This window comes from Lycorma delicatula, chromosome 9 (assembly GCF_047948215.1).
Source record: "Lycorma delicatula isolate Av1 chromosome 9, ASM4794821v1, whole genome shotgun sequence".
Lineage (NCBI taxonomy): Eukaryota > Metazoa > Arthropoda > Insecta > Hemiptera > Fulgoridae > Lycorma > Lycorma delicatula.
Genome location: NC_134463.1, coordinates 72561458 through 72578480, shown reverse-complemented (window position 1 = coordinate 72578480; position 17023 = coordinate 72561458). Strand labels below are relative to the sequence as shown.

General features: G+C 31.3%; 1 protein-coding gene across 1 annotated transcript in view; it reads left to right on the top strand.

Annotated features, from left to right (window-relative positions):
• The first annotated feature begins 13040 nt into the window (after nucleotides 1-13040).
• The window catches only part of LOC142329685 (uncharacterized), a 50838-nt gene continuing 46855 nt past the window's right edge, over nucleotides 13041-17023 (top strand). Inside the window, exon 1 of the mRNA XM_075374383.1 lies at nucleotides 13041-13267. The gene's annotated coding sequence lies outside the window, so the exon portion shown is untranslated. The remainder of the gene's footprint in view (nucleotides 13268-17023) is intronic.

Sequence of the window (17023 nt, the reverse complement as noted above, 5' to 3'; positions counted from 1 at the left end):
GCATTTTAGGGATTAATAAAAAATGAATTAAGTAATGTAGCGGGCATTGATTTTTCAAACATTAGTGTAGGCACTAGAATTACGGATGACCTTAAATGAACATTCGGCGCGATATAACGACAGGAATCTGTTATTACTGTTCGTAGATATTTTTGTTTAGAGTACGGCCATGATCCTCCTAATAAAATTCTATTAATCAGTAGTTTAAGGATACAGGAGTATAGTACATAAAAGAGGTACTAGCAGATCTCATGTCTCCGAGGAAGTTGTAGATCAAGTAAGGAAAACGTTTTAGAAAAACCCAGGCAAATCGACTTGTGATACCACAATCGACATCCCAACCCCGTAGGGGGAGACACCCACCTTGTGACGTTACCGGTCGCCACACTATCACCTCCGTTCCGAGCCCTGAGGGGCTTTACCGGAGGTCGTCTTTAAACCCTCTAACTGATTACAACTCACAGTCATCAGCCAGGCCTCGGGCGGGATCCCACCGATGTAAATGCCTCGGCAGACATTTACATCAATAAAATACAAATCAAATTTTGCTTTTACATAGGCCTTAAACGAATATCTTTACATCCAACCTAACATGATTTCCTCAAACTAACTAACCGAAACCGCGGAAGCGCGGACCCCGCGCCTAGTCTAAATTTAATAAAACCGTTCGTGACTGTGAATGTTTCAGAAAACGAACAAGTTGTAAGTCAAACCAGTGCTACAGTCATATAAATCAAAATTATGTTTTACACAACATAAAAATTAAGACCTACACCCAATAAGTCGATCAAATTAGGTCACCTGACAAGCGGAACATAGCCTCATTCGGCTCGCACAGGAGGCGGGGACAAACCTCGCACTCCCACCCGGTCCCATCATGGAGTCTCGCAAGGCATTACCAAGTCAGAATCAGGAACTGCCACCGGCGGGACGAAGCCATTACCACAATCGACAGTTGTGAAGATTATACACAAGCGCCTAAAACTTCATGCATACAAAATTCAGTCGATGCATGCAATTGAAAATGCAATAAACCACGCCGTTACAATTTTGGCGTGGACATTCTTGATAAAGTGAACGAAGATAATGGTTTTTAGAAAAAAAAAAAATTTTAACGAAGCTACCTTACATGTTTGCAATCACAGTAATCGTAATAATTTTCAGATTTTAGGTGTCGAGAACTCATTTACCGTCCGACAAACACAAAGTGATAGCCCAAAAATAGATACTGAAGAGAGATTTTCTTGTTCAATGGTTTATTTTTTATCGGTTTTCCTATTCAGATTATATTGTTATCTTAGTAACCGGCGAGGAAGTTAAATAATAACCGTTCTCTGAGATACGGAAAGGGAAAAGTCTTGTTCATTGGTCCAATTTTTAACGGCTTTTCTATTCAGATTATATTGTTACCGTAGTAACCTGCGAGTCCGTTAAATAATAACTGAATCTGAGATACAGAAGAGGACAGGTTTTGTTCATTAGCCGAATTTTTATCGGCTTTTTTATTCAGATTATATTGTTACCGTAGTAACCGGCGAGGGCGTTAAATTATAACCGTAATCTGAGATACGGAAGTGGTCAAGTCCTTTTCTTTGGTTTATATTTTATTCGCTTTTCTATTCAGATTTTATTATTACTAAAAAACCTGCAAGTGCGTTAAATGTAAACTGTAATCTTATATACAGAAGAGCGATTTTCTTGCTCATTGGATTAAATTTTATAGCCTTTCAGTTTAGATTATATTGTTACCGCAGTAACTTACGATTCGGTTAAATGATAACTTAATCTGAGATACTGAAGAAAGAGTTTCTTTTTCAATGGTTTATTTTTTATCGATTTTCCTATTCAGATTATATTGTTACATTAGTAACCGGCGAGGGCGTTAAATGATAACTTAATCTGGGCTCCAGAAGAGTGAGTTTCTTGTTCATTGGTCTAATTTTTATCGGCTTTTCTATTCAGATTATATTGTTACCGTAGTATCCGGCAAGGGCCTTAAATGATAAACGAAATCTGGGATAATGAAGAGGGAAGGTCTTTTTCATTGGTTTAAATTTTATAAGCCCCTTTTTCTGATTACATTGTTGCTACACTAACTTTCGAGCGCGTTAAATGATAACTTAATCTCCGATATGGAACAGTGATGTTTTGGTCATTGTTCCAATTTTTATCGGTATACTGCTCAGATTAAATTGTTATCGTAGCAACCTGCGAGGGCGGTAAATGAAATCTGTAATCTATGATACGGAAAAGGAAGAGTGTTGTTCATTGGTCTAATTTTTATCGGCTTTATTATTCAAATTATGTTGTTAAAGTAGTCACCGGCGAGGGCGTTAAATGATAGCCGTAATCTGATATAAGGAAGAGGACAAATCTTGTTCATCGTCTACATTTTATAGTCTTTCCTATTAAGATTATATTGTTACCTTAGTAACCAGCGTGGAAGTTAAATGATAACCGTAATCTGAGATACGGAAGGGGAAACGTCTTGATCATAGTTTTAACTTTACAGGCTTTTGTATTCTGATTATAGTGTAACACTAGTAATTTGCAAGGTCGTTAAACGATAAATGTAATCTGGGATACGGAAAAGAACATGTATTTTTCATTGGTCTAATTTGTATCGGCATTCCTTTGAGGTTAAATTGTTACCGTAGTTACTTTCTAGAGCGTAAAATGATAAGTTAATCTGAGCTTCTGTCTTGTTCATCGGTCTAATTTTAACGGGATTTCTATTCAGATTATAATGTTACTGTAGTAACCTTCGAGGGCGTTAAATGATAACTGAATCTCCGATACTGTAGAGTGATTTTCTTGTTCATTGGTATAATTTTTATTAGCTTTTCAAATCACATTAAAATGTTACCGTAGTAACTAGCGAGTCCGTTAAATGATAACTGAATCTGAGATACGGAAGAGGACAAGTGTTGTTCATTAGCCGAATTTGTATCGGCTTTTTTATTCAGATTATATTGTTACCGTAGTAACCGGCGAGGGGGTTAAATTATAACCGTAATCTGAGATACGGAAGTGGTCAAATCCTTTTCTTTGGTTTATATTTTATTCGCTTTTCTATTCAGATTTTATTATTACTAAAAAACCTGCAAGTGCGTTAAATGTAAACTGTTATCTTAGATACAGAAGAGCGATTTTCTTGCTCATTGGATTAAATTTTATAGCCTTCTCAGTTTAGATTATATTGTTACCGCAGTAACTTACGATTCGGTTAAATGATAACTTAATCTGAGATACTGAAGAAAGATTTTATTTTTCAATGGTTTATTTTTTATCGATTTTCCTATTCAGATTATATTGTTACATTAGTAACCGGCGAGGGCGTTAAATGAAATCTGTGATCTGTGATACGGAAAAGGAAGAGTCTTGTTCATTGGTCTAATTTTTATCGGCTTTATTATACAGATTATGTTGTTAAAGTAGTAACCGGCGAGGAAGATAAATGATAACCGTAATCTGAGATACGGAAGGGGAAACGTCTTGTTCATTGGTCCAATTTTTATCGGCTTTTCTATTCAGGTAATATTGTTACCGTAGTAACATGCGAGGAAGATAAATGATAACTGTAATCTGAGATACGGAAGACGGAATATCTTGTTCAATGGTTTAACTTTATTACCTATTCTACTCTGATTATAGTGTTACCGTGGTAAACTGCAAAGTCGTTAAACGATAACTGTAATCTGGGATACAAGAAAGAACAAGTCTTGTTAATTAGAGTAATTTTTACGGCTTTCCCCTACAGATTATATTGTTACCGTAGTAACATGCAAAGGCGTAACAATATGACTTAATCTGAGACATTGAAGAAGGAATGTTTGATCAATGGTAAAATTTTATTGGCTTTTCTATTCTTATTGCATTGTTATCTTAGTAACCTGCGAGATCGGTAAATAATAACTGTAATCTGAGATACGGAAAAAGACAAGTTCCTGTTTATTGCTGTAATTCATTTCGGCTTTCCTATACTGATTTTATTGTTACTGTAGTAACATGCGAGGCAGTTAAATGACATCTGTAATCGGAGATGCGGAAGACGGAATATCTTGTTCAATGGTTTAACTTTACTGGCTTTTGTTATCTGATTATAGTGTAACACTAGTAATTTGCAAGGTCATTAAACGATAACTGTAATCTGGGATACGGAAAAGAATATGTATTTTTCATTGGTCTAATTTGTATCAGCATTCCTTTTAGGTTAAATTGTTGCCGTATTTACTTCCTACACCGTCAAATGATAACTTAATTTGAGCTTCTGTCTTGTTCATCGGTCTAATTTTAACGGGATTTCTATTCAGATTATAATGTTACCGTAGCAACCTTATGGGCGTTAAATGATAACTGAATCTCCGATACTGTAGAGTGATTTTTTCTTGTTCATTGGTCTAATTTTTATTAGCTTTTCAAATCACATTAAAATGTTACCGTAGTAACCAGCGAGTCCGTTAAATGATAACTGAATCTGAGATACGGAAGGGGAAAAGTCTTGTTCATTTGCCCGAATTTTTATCGGCTTTTTTATTCAGATTATATTGTTACCGTAGTAACCGGGGAGGAAGATAAATGTAATCTGAGATACGGAAGACGGAATATCTTGTTCAATGGTTTAACTTTATTACCTATTCTACTCTGATTATAGTGTTACCGTAGTAAACTGCAAAGGCGTTAAATGATAACTGTAATCTGGGATACAAGAAAGAACAAGTCTTGTTAATTAGAGTAATTTTTACGGCTTTCCCCTACAGATTATATTGTTACCGTAGTAACATGCAAAGGCGTAACATTATGACTTAATCTGAGACATTGAATTTGAAATGGGTTGTTCATTGGTCTAATTTTTATCGGGTTTACCGTAGTAAACCGGGAGGGGTTTAAATGGTAACCGTAAACTGTGATACGGAAGAGGATAAGCCTTGTTCAAAGATCTAATTTTTATCGGCATTCCTATTCCGATTATATTGTTACCGTAGTTAGCTGCGAAGGCGTTAAATGATAACTTTACTTAAACACGGAAGAGGGAATGTCTTGTTGTTTACTTTAATTTTTTTGGCTTTTCTATTCTGATTACCTTATATATTCGACTTCCCCCCGCAATTTTTTTTCTTGGAATATGAGAAAAAAAATTATGGTTCCGGGCGTACTTGAAACATAGCCTTTAGCCAGGTTAATTTATGTATAGTAAATGTTTTCTCAGTAGACTTAAATTCAATCACATAAATGTAGTTACATTTGGCTTTCGTTTATCAATACCGGATGCCGGTTATACAGAATACATCCTTAATTATTAACATCCTGCTCTTGTTATCGATAGGATCGAAGTTACGGTATTTTTACAAAACTGATCTTTCTGTATAGGCTGTATCCGGTTCTTATGACACTACAGTTGCAGTATTAGTTCCCCATCTTCGTCTTGTCTTTTCGCCATAGTCATTGTGCTGTTTGTATATGTGGACGGTTACGTGCTGTTTATCTGTTTGGTTTTTAAAAATTTGTATGACTTTGTTATGGAAAAAGGAAATGTGGTTATGCTGTCATAAAAGAAATGTGTCAATCATATACTCGTGAAATCGCTAAATCATTGAATAAAGTTGATTTTAAAGCAAGCAGTGGAAGGATAACACGATTTTTTGCAAGAAATATTTGTCAATAAGATGAAAAACGACCATTTCTCAACGACTTCCAGACGCTTTTGAAATGCCATTTGACTAAACCGTAAACAAAAAAGGCGAAAAAAGTTTTACGATTCGCACTGGTGGTAATGAATAACAAAGGTGTAGTGTTATGCTTTGCATTACCTCTGATGGATCAAAATTACCTCCGTACATTGTTTTTAAAAGAAAGATTCTTCCTACCGTACAGGTAAGTGGAGTTATTATCAGAGCACAGGATCTTCCTACCGTACAGGTAAATGGAGTTATTATCAGAGCACAGTATTTAGGTTGGATGGACGAAACTTAATTTTAGAATGGATCAGGTATATATGGCAAAAGCGATCATGAGATTTACTTAATAGAAAAAATACCTGTATGCTAGTAATGGATAGTTATCGGGGCATACGACTGATAAAGGGAAAGACATTTAAAAAAAGGGTATGACAGTCCAAGTAATAATTCCAGGCTAATTAACATGTCTATTACAATCACTAGATGTCTGAATTAATAAACCGTTCAAATCTGCATTAAAACAACTGTACATGTAAGTGGATGGCTGATGAAAATATCTTCCTCACGCCTACAGGAAGAATCAAACTCCCAAATTTTCATCAGATTTGTTATTCGATAAAAGATTCTTGGGAGGTATTTCCACGAAATTAGTAAGGAAAAGTTTTAAAAAATTCGGAATATCTAATGAACTTCATGGTAGTGAAGACGATCACCTTTGGCAGAGCGACGTGGAGGCCACCGGTAACTCTTTTTCAGACATTGACAGTGACAGGGATTAATTAAAAATAAAATCCCATATTAAAAATGTATGGAAATGATCCTTTTCAACATGATACTTTCTTTTCGTTTTACTGCCCTCCTGATTCTGAACTAAACTAGTACCTACGGTAATTAATTTATAATGTAATATTAATATTGTAATTTAAATTAACTAATTAAATGATTTACTTTCTGAATATTTTCGTATTTTTTATCATATCTGTTGCACTTTAAAATACCGGTGTATACTCGATTTATTTTTTAGGTTTTCGGTCCGGAAAATCGAGGTGCGGGTTATTCGGGGGGGGGGGGGGGTACTCGAATAAATACGGTAGTTGCCACGATTTTTTTGTGATTTGTTTATCGTTTTTGCCAAAGCCAGTTTAATTCGAAATTGCAATCGTTTGAATTGTAATGGTATATCTGTTTTAATCATCGGTATCCGTGGTAGTAGTACATCTTCTCCTTTGAATTTGACAGTTAAAATTGTTGCGTCTATGACATTGTTTAACAATTTTTTGATTTCTAATCTGGTGCCATTGCATAGACGGGGGTGGATCAATATTTCTAAGAAGAATTTTTAGGAACACCAATCTTTAAATTTATGTGTGGTGGCAGTCCAGGTAAATCTACTGAATTCAAGAACTCAGTTGGAAAATTTACTGCTTCATCTTGATTCATAACAGTATCTACTGTTTATAAGTAGCTGTTTCGCCTGGTAACGCATGTTGAATAGTGATGTTAATAACATTTACATCCACATTTTTGCAGCTAATATTGCACGTTCACTTTACCACTGATAATTTTTGTAATGCTTTGTGATATCTGGAACTATTAAACGAATTTGAATACTAGATCGCAAATACCGGTGTTCTTTGTTAGTTGGGTTTCAATTAATCACATATCTCAGGTACGGTTGACCTTTTTTTTATCCCTTACTCCCCTGGGACGGACATACAATATCAAGTAAAGCTCAGCCCAGGACAGCGTCCTTCAACTCTAAGAGGGCCTCCCCACCTACCGGCAGTACGTCCGGCATGGCAGTTCAGCCTTCCCGGTGGATCTTTTTTATCGCCTGCCTCTAATCTCCGAGAAGAAGTGTAACGGACCGGACTATATCGTTCCCGGGCCCCTCCCCAGAGACCGGGTCTCGGTCTATACTTTTTAATGCCTCACGCCTCTAACCACTGAGCAGGGAGAACCGGGCTTGACCAAGTCGCGCAAGAGTCAGGTACGGTTGACCTGAGACTATACAAGACTATACTTCATGTAAATTCATACATATTCTCATTCACCCTCTGAAGTAATCCCTTACATTGGTTTCGGAGGCTAAACAGAAAAAAAGAAGATATCTGGAAATAGAGATTGAATCAATTCTTCTTTTGAATGTGTGATACCATAAAATATAATGGTGATTTAATCTTTATTATCTTTTATTCATATAGATTATAATAGAATTTTTTAAATAAAACGAACGTAAAAAGATTAAATTAACTTTTAAAAAATGCACTAAAAATAAATAAATTTATAAACATAACGATTAAATTCTATGTATTTCAATTTTTTGATATTGGGATCAAATTAGTTTCTTTTTTTTTATTAATTCGGTCTACCTAAAGCAATTCGAAATTAATTAATTATTTATTTTTAGCGCGTTTGTTTTTGAAGTCGATTTTTATTAAAACAAAAGTTTATTTTATTTGTTGAATATATTACAAATATTAATTTAAGAAAAAAGATATGATTAATTTTAATTATTTGTATTAAGAATTTAATTTAAGAAAATAATTTTTTATAGTTGTAAAACTTTGAAATACTGACGAGTATGTACGTATGTTTCATATCATTCTTAAATTATGTAATAATCCTTAGACGCATGGAAAACAAATTACATTAATTATACTAAATTATTTCTATAAAATAAAAAAGAAGCGAAATAATAGTTATTATTATGAGAATTGTTTTTTTATTACATTAAGCATTTATTTTATTTATTTTTTGTTCTTTTCCTATGTAATTTTAATGTGGTATATATTTTCTACAATGATACATTCTAGTTTTAACTCCTTAATAGTGACTGTCAAGGTTTTCTCATAATTTTTCATTCGTCACGCCAGTTGGTTGAATGCAAGAAAATTTTTGTTTGTGTTTTTTTTTCCGAGAATTAAATGTAAAGAAATAGATCTTCTTTACAACCAGTGATACATATAATAATATAAAAATATGTAAGATTTTATTATTGCTAGTTATATTTTCGCATTTACTAATAATATAATAATTTTAAATTTATTTGATATAATAATACATGCATATATTTCTAATTTGTTTACTTTTTCATATTATAATTTAGTAAGGATGTTTTATATTATTTTAAGTAATTCAGTTTTACACGACCGCCCAAAAAGGAGTGTAATGTATTTAGGGTGAATGTTCTGAATGTATTGTAACAAGACCGGTGTAACGGACCTGAATAACGGATTACTATCAATTAAGAAGAAAAAAGTAGAAAATATAATAATAGGAGGAATTCAGAAAGGGGCTAAAAGTAACTCTTTTAGCAAAGGTAACAGGACAATTAATTTTGAAATTCCATTTATTAATAATTTATTTACCGTAATCAAATATAATATCGTATGTTTCAAAGAATATCGGGGTTTTAAAGTTATGTAGTATTTATTACGTTTTATTTATATTTATAAAATTTACATCAAATGAAAGAACAACTGAAATAGTTCTTTTTTGTATCTTTAATGTGGGCACCATTTGTCACCACGGCTAAATTCAACCGATAGAAGAGAATTCGCCGATATACATTCATCAGCGTATCTTGAATAATTGATGCGACAGCTGCTTCAATCCTTTGTTTCAAGTCGGATAACTCAGTTGGTAACGGTGACACATTCACTTGATTTTTTATAAACCCCCAAAGAAAAACTAGTACGGGGTCAGATTGGGCGAACGTGGAGGCCATGGCAAACAAGCCCTGTCATCTGGTCCCCGGCGACTGATCAAGCTATCGGGGAGAATTTCATTCTATCAATCACGTTCAGCGTTATGCAAGTAAGGAGGCGCAAAATCGTTTTGCCAAATAAAGTTCTGTGGTTCGTATTGCAGTTAAGGAAATTCGTGGCTAGCCTTCCTAACAGATTTCCTAGGACTACACACAAGACACTCGTACACGTTCAACTTCGGACACACTCGGTCTTCTTCGGACACACTCGGTCATCTTCTCTTCTTCTTCTCTTTACAAATACCAGACGTTTCAAATTGTTTATACCATCTACGAATGTTATGGTAAGTCTGGAGATCACAACGGAACACACGTTGAACGGTAATTGCAGATTCACACTTTGCAAACTACAAAACACAGAACGGTTTTTGTTGGGGGAGTCACCATATTTGCTACTGGTACTTTCAAGCGGAAGATACAGAAAACAGTTTATATGCTTGCATACAGTTAAAATTGTTTGAGTTATTCTTTCATTTCATGTATAATTAATCAATTTACGTGAAATATGAGAAATATTACATAGCTTTAAAATCCCGGCATTCATTTTGAAACACTATAATTCGTCTAAATGAACTAGTCACCTGATATAATCATTGCCTATAAGGTTAATAAGTTAATTCATAAAAACAGAGAAAAAAATCGTGAGTCTTATTTTTGTTTCTAATAACCTTTTTGTTAATATAAAAAAAATAATTTCGTAACTGAAATTTTTAACCGAATCACAAAATAGATTATATTCTCAATTTTTTATACGTTCAAGTCTTATTCTAATTTGTTTTATTTTATAGTGGAAGTTTCTTAGATGATTCGTTGTAAATATTTTCCGGTATTTGAACGGAAATATTTAAATTAAAATTGAAGTGTCAAAATATAGAAAATAGTATGTCGTAATTGTTTGTTGTATCTTAATGATAAAACTATTTATATTTCTACATATATCTACATTCCGGAGAAGCTTAACTTACTCTAGCAATCTTTTAAGCTCGTTTATTCGAATTACTTTTCATATTTTTATCAATGTTTCTTGTCTTAACCTTTCTGAAGAATGCTTTATTTTATTTTTATGTGGATAAAGGCTTTTATATTTTATCCATTTTTAAAATTAAATTAAACTAACAAATGTAGAATAAAATAAAATAAAATAAATAAAACCGACTATTAAAAAATTGACTAAAAAATGATGACTAGCAACAGAATACATCCAAAAACAGAAGAAACAAAATACGTAAAAATCAAGATGGTAAACTGGTTTAAATGTTTAGAAGAGATGATAAACATTTATTTAAAATTTTTAAATAAATATTGTAATATTTAAAGTGAACAATATCAGTTGAATTAGTCGTTTAATTTGTTGTGTTGTTAATTATTAGTTATTACTTATTATTATCAATATTATAGCACTGTTTAAAAATCATTATTATATGCATTATGAATGTAAAATTTAATAGAATATAATTAAGCTGTTAAGGCAGCGCGTTTTATTGTTAGCACGAATTCTCCGTCATTGCAACTTCGAATGCTTATAACTCTATAACGAAGGCATTAACAGAAAAACGGGTTTCACCATTGTTTTTCTTGTAAAATTTTAAATTGAAATCATGTGTCATATTAAAATAACTTCCTATTTAAAACATTAAGTTTGATTTAATACGGTAGATTCAAGATGGCGGAAAAATATTAAATACCCGCCATAATGCAGATTTTTTTAACTAAGTAGAACACTACTTCTTTCTGCCTTCAAATACCAAATACCTCTTAGATATGCAGTAAAAAAGCTGTTTCCATAAATAAATATCACCTGGTATATATATATATATATATATATATATATATATATACAAAAACTAAATATTACCTACTTACGACATAGTATTATTAATGATTAATGCTTTCTTTTCTCTTGACATTAAGCGCTTTCTAATAGATTTCAGTTTCATCAGAACGTTTTTTTGAAAAATTTAATTATTAAGAGATACCAGTATGTACAATTTCAGTAACTGATATAAAAATATATAACACTAATGTAACCAAATTGCAATATATTATGTTATTGAGATACTATTTTATTTCCCTATCGAATAGGGGAACTATTAGTCGAACTAAAGTTATGTAAAATAAACAACCGTAAATATTACTTTTTTTTTACTTGGTTTTCTGTAACTCACAATGTTTTTTTTTTCATGTTTGTCCTCAAATCTTGCATCCTTAATTTAACATACTTCCTGACATTGCCTATTGATGAGATTTTGCACAGTTACTAAGGTCGAATGACGATAAAATAACATCATATATTGAAATTTCTAATATATTTATAAAACATTAAAAAAAATTCAATCAAACATTTACTGTACAAAGTAACGAAATAGTGAAGTTTTTATTTCATTTACTTAATTAAATTATTAATTAAGGGGCTGTGTGTCAACATACTGCCCGAAAAAATCAACTGTATATATACATATACATGAGTGATGATAAAATGTCAAATTCGAAACCACAAAAACTTCCGTACCAAGTTTTTGTCATTTTTTATGCCAAACGGCTATTGGATTTGTCATCTGCGACCCCAAAAAGCCCGCAAGCCGTTTTGCAGATTTTGTAATTTTTTACACCCGTACCCTTAATTTACCCCACCACCGTCGGGGTACGGAGGGATGTTTGCAAAAGTAATGGTGGATATGAACTCCATATGAAAGAAATGGAATCTTTTGAATTCCAAATTAATCTACTAATTAAATTCATGAAATGTATAATAATTTGATTAAAGAATGAGTAAAAAGTAGAAAGCAAGTTTTTAAAAAATTTTGATAAACTTTTGTAATATTATTTCTATGTTACATCTGCCACCAATTCAAAATCCAGACATTGTTTATTTTGTTTTGTTATTAAAGTAGATGTACATTAACTGTTTTAATTATCCATTACATTTTTGTGTTTACAATAATAGTATTTTAAATCTCTTTAAATTAAATTAATTTATTATCTCTGAGTTCAATATCATTATCATTTAGAATATTTCGTATGCCGGTTAAAAGTTTCAATTAATGCCGTTTTATATAAAAAATAAAGAAAAATATTTAAAAATGCAGAGAGATATCGATAAACAGGTGTTTCTTGTCACTTCAGACAGATTTAACTGTAAATGAAACGGTTAAATACTAATTTTGTAAACTGACACATATTAAGTTCAATCGGCAGGGATATGTATACATTAGACAGACTAAAAAAGAAAGCAGACATCATCATTAATTTAATGTTTTCATTATAATCATTAAATTCTATTTATTAAATCCATTAATAGGAATGCACATCGTAGCTCACCTTAAAATAACTCCGCTACATCTATGATTGTACGCTAGTTTACTATTTCTTTTTTCCGTAAATAATGGATATTATTATACGAAGGACGAAGGATGAGCAAGCGTGAATCTAGAAAAATGTGAAGGCAGAAAAAAAGGGCAGTGATGGTCATCAAAATAACAACAAACAAAAAAGTGGGGATGGTTTTTTTTTTTAATCTACTTTCTCTTGTTTTGACCTGCGCGTACTGGTTGCGCGTTAGATAAAAGTCACAAATGATAGAACGCGGGCTGTGTTCGTTTCGATAAATATCATTCATTATTATTTTACTGAAGCATATAGCTGTAATTGTTGGTTGTGCTGTAGTGTTCGTTCCTTCGCCTGCTATACACATTTACTACTGACATCAAATCTGGCCACTTAGTCATCGTCATTCTTCGTACGATTTTAACAACTCACTTTGTGAAGCGTGAAAGTTTGCAGTAAAAATTGTTATTTTTTTAACACCATTTAATCTTTAAATGTATGTATCATTTTATAAAATTAATATTTTACAACAAAAAACCTTTTTACTGATGAATACAATTTATTTTTTTGTTTTTTAATTTTAAATACGAATATAGTAAAAATGAAACATTAAAATATATTTTAAGATTTTGTTTTATCAACATTGCTTCATTTTAAATAAATAAATTAATTTTCATATATGTATATTTATCTAATATTATAATTTTATCACAATTTATTGGTTATGGGTCAACTAAAAATATTTAATAAGTCCAATATATTTTATTGAAATTGATCTATATTTTATATGACTGGAATGATAATTTTAATATTTTTCTAGCAATCATGCCCCTTGTTTTTTACATGTATTTTTTCTTTCATGAAAAATGTACAACTATATAACTCAAAAAATAAAATGTTGAAAAGATTCAATTTTTAAAAATGTTTTATGAAATTTTATGATACCACTTGGTTACTGTCAGTTGAAAATTGTTTTTTTTTTTGCATTTTTCAATTCCATGCGACTTTCTCTCTTAAAAAAAAATAAATTATAGAAAGAAAGTAACAAATTATAAAAAGGTAACAAAAATTTTGACTTTTTTATTTTATCTTATTTTTTTTAAGAATAAATTTACAACTTTTGAAATATTTTTAAGAACACAAATAAAACTAATGTTGTAACATAAACCAATCTTTCATTACGAGAAATCGTTTTTTTTTTTATCGAAGATTAGTATATATGGCCGTATGTATCATGTGGTAACAAATAGTTTTGATAGTTAAAACAAACATACATAAATAAATAACCATTAATTTTAATAATTGACTGTATAGAGATTAAAGAACTGTATAGAGATTAAAGAATTTTTAATTACTTGTACGAAGTAAAGAAAGTATTGTGATCACGAAAAATTTCGGTTTTTAGATTTCAACGTAAATATCCATTTTTACCATCCCTGAATCCATTTTGACCAGTTTCAGCGTGACGACTGTCACGCTGAAATAATTTTTGCTATGTATCTCGCATAACTCAAAAACGATTAGCCGTAGTATTGAAATTTTACATTTAGAGCTGTTGTAACATCTAATTATGCACCTCCCCTTTTGATTGCAATCGACTGATTCAAAAGTGTTCAAAAAAGCCCAAAATTTGGGTTTTGGCTTTTTTCTTAACTGCAGTAATAAGCCCTCATTGGGAACTTTTCAATGATATTTCATAAGTGGTACTTATTTTCACTGGTTCCAGAGTTATAGCCAAATGAAATTTTAATTAATGAAATATTTGAATGTTACAAGGGAAGGCACATCGGTTCGAATCAGACTTCATCTCCTTTTATTTTTTTAAACATTTTTTTATATTTAAATATATTGATTTGTTAATAATTATTAACCTCCGATTGTAAAAAAAAAAAAAAAAAACAATAAATAATAATAATTCAATAATAAAAATTAAAAAAAAAACATGAAAAAAATCAGAAGTTATTAATGAAATAACATTTTATGTACTTTTATAAATGTGTGTTACGTAATTTAATCGGCGTACAAGTCATGTAGTGTCCACATTAGATTTTTATTATTACATTAGTTAAGTACCTTTGAGTTCCGCCAGGTATAAATTTTACTTTAAGTGCATACCACGGTTTCCAAAGTCATTCATTTTTTTTTTATTAGAATTAAAAAGCCGTACTAAAACCATAAATTAAAACAAGCAAACCCTCACTGGCAATCGAAACCAATATTGCAACAGTCGCGTTATATCAATTCCGATGAGTATGAAACTTTAAATTCGCTTCATATTAATGATAAAAAATAGATGGTGGTCTTTATTTCATAATTACTTTTCTGTTAAAAATGAAATTTAATTTCATTATTAAAATTATTCTGAAATATTTTTAAAAACCTACAAAATGTGTATTTTTTTAAGTAATTTTTAACCATACTCGAATTTACGCCAATGTTAAATACCCAAAGATTTATTTGTAAATAATATTTTCTATTTATTATCTAATCATCAATTTTTCTGTATTTAATTTAATTTGAATATTTTTAAACCATTTTTCCCGGTGGCTGACCATTTTTCAAGTACTAATTAATTAAAAAAAGGCACGCTTATAGTTTAGTGTAATACAGTATAGTTATACGGTATAAGTACACTGTTATACTGAGTAACAGTGTTATACAAAGTATATAGAATCCCCTTCGCGGCTTCATCCACTCTATAAGGTTACTTGCGTTTTCAATCGCGATCAAGTTTTGTTATTTTGTTTTTTAATCAAGTATGGGGAGGCAGGTGCAGCCAGCCGCGTGCACCTCTTAGAAAAGCTAAGAGTGGCAATGGCTGTGTTGGTTGAGCCCTCTTGTATACTGTTGCACCCTTAAAAAATGGAAATTAATAAAAACACGAAAATGATTTTTAGATATTTATCTGGAAAATATTTGCAAGCTCAATTCTACTGAATATCTCGTTTAGTGTAGTCGGAAATGGGGAAAATTTATAGTCAATGTTCAGAACGTTTTATTTTTCTTCACACCTTTCAAGATTGAATTTCAGAAAATTTTGAAATTGATTTTTAGATACTAACATGAAGATTACATACACCTAAAATCAAATTGATATCTTCATTTTTTTATCAAGAAATTCCAAAAATAATCGGGTTTCAAAAAAATATTTTAAACTTTTAAACTCAGAATTAAAAAATCTAGAAATTGGATTTTTAGACATTCACTTGAAAATTACACACACCAAAAATCCAGTTGATATCTACATTTTTAACCAGAAAAAATTAGTAAATTTCATGTTACTCCATTTTAACCCTTTAAACTCGTATTTTTAAAATATCCTTTCTTAGTGTGCACTACACCGTAACAAGAACATGTACACAAATTTTCATGAATTTATCTTCAGTAGATAGGGAATAGCACGACTAGCACTAGATAGGGAATCTTGGAGAGCTGCATCAAACCAGTCAAATGACTGAAGACAAAAAAAAAAAAATCTTCAGTAGCTTTTGTTGGACGTTGATTATGAATGACTCAAATCATGTTATTTTATATACGTACATTAGCAGTTCCCCGTCGCGGCTTCATCCGCGAAATTGTTTGAATAATAAAGAAGATTGCTTTTAGATTTTCATTAAATTCTGATAAAACTATAACTAAAAACATTATTAAATATATAGAAGGAATTTACGATAAACAACAAACTGTTGCCCAACGCTTAAATATTTATGGTTCTGATAAGAACCGATTTAGAATGTTGGAATGTAACACTGAAAAGTACTGTTTGAGATAATTTTACTTTGGAACTTCCTTATAAACTACATTGGCAGCTTTTTTGTGGTTGTTATAAAGTTCATTATTGCGGTAAACCTCGAATTCAAATGCAAATAATCTACTAGCCGCTACCCGCTCACATAATCCACTAAAAGTCAAAACTCAAACCTTTGGACATTTGAACGAAATATTCACCGCAGCTCGAATAATTGTGACCCCGATTTTCCGTCATAGACATTCTCAATTCCTCCCGATTCTCCACCACATGTGACATAATTATTTCCCGCCATTTCTGTCGCCAATAGCTGTATCTATTACGTGAGAAGAGAAAAAGATCGGAAATGACACGCACCGAGATGGTGTAAATGGGATTATACTGATTGTAGAAGATCTACAATGGGAGACCTACATTGCAAAAGAGGTAAAAATTCTTCATTAACATTTAAAAATATTAATGCGAAATTTTGTGTATTAAATTAATTAATTAATTTTGATGCAT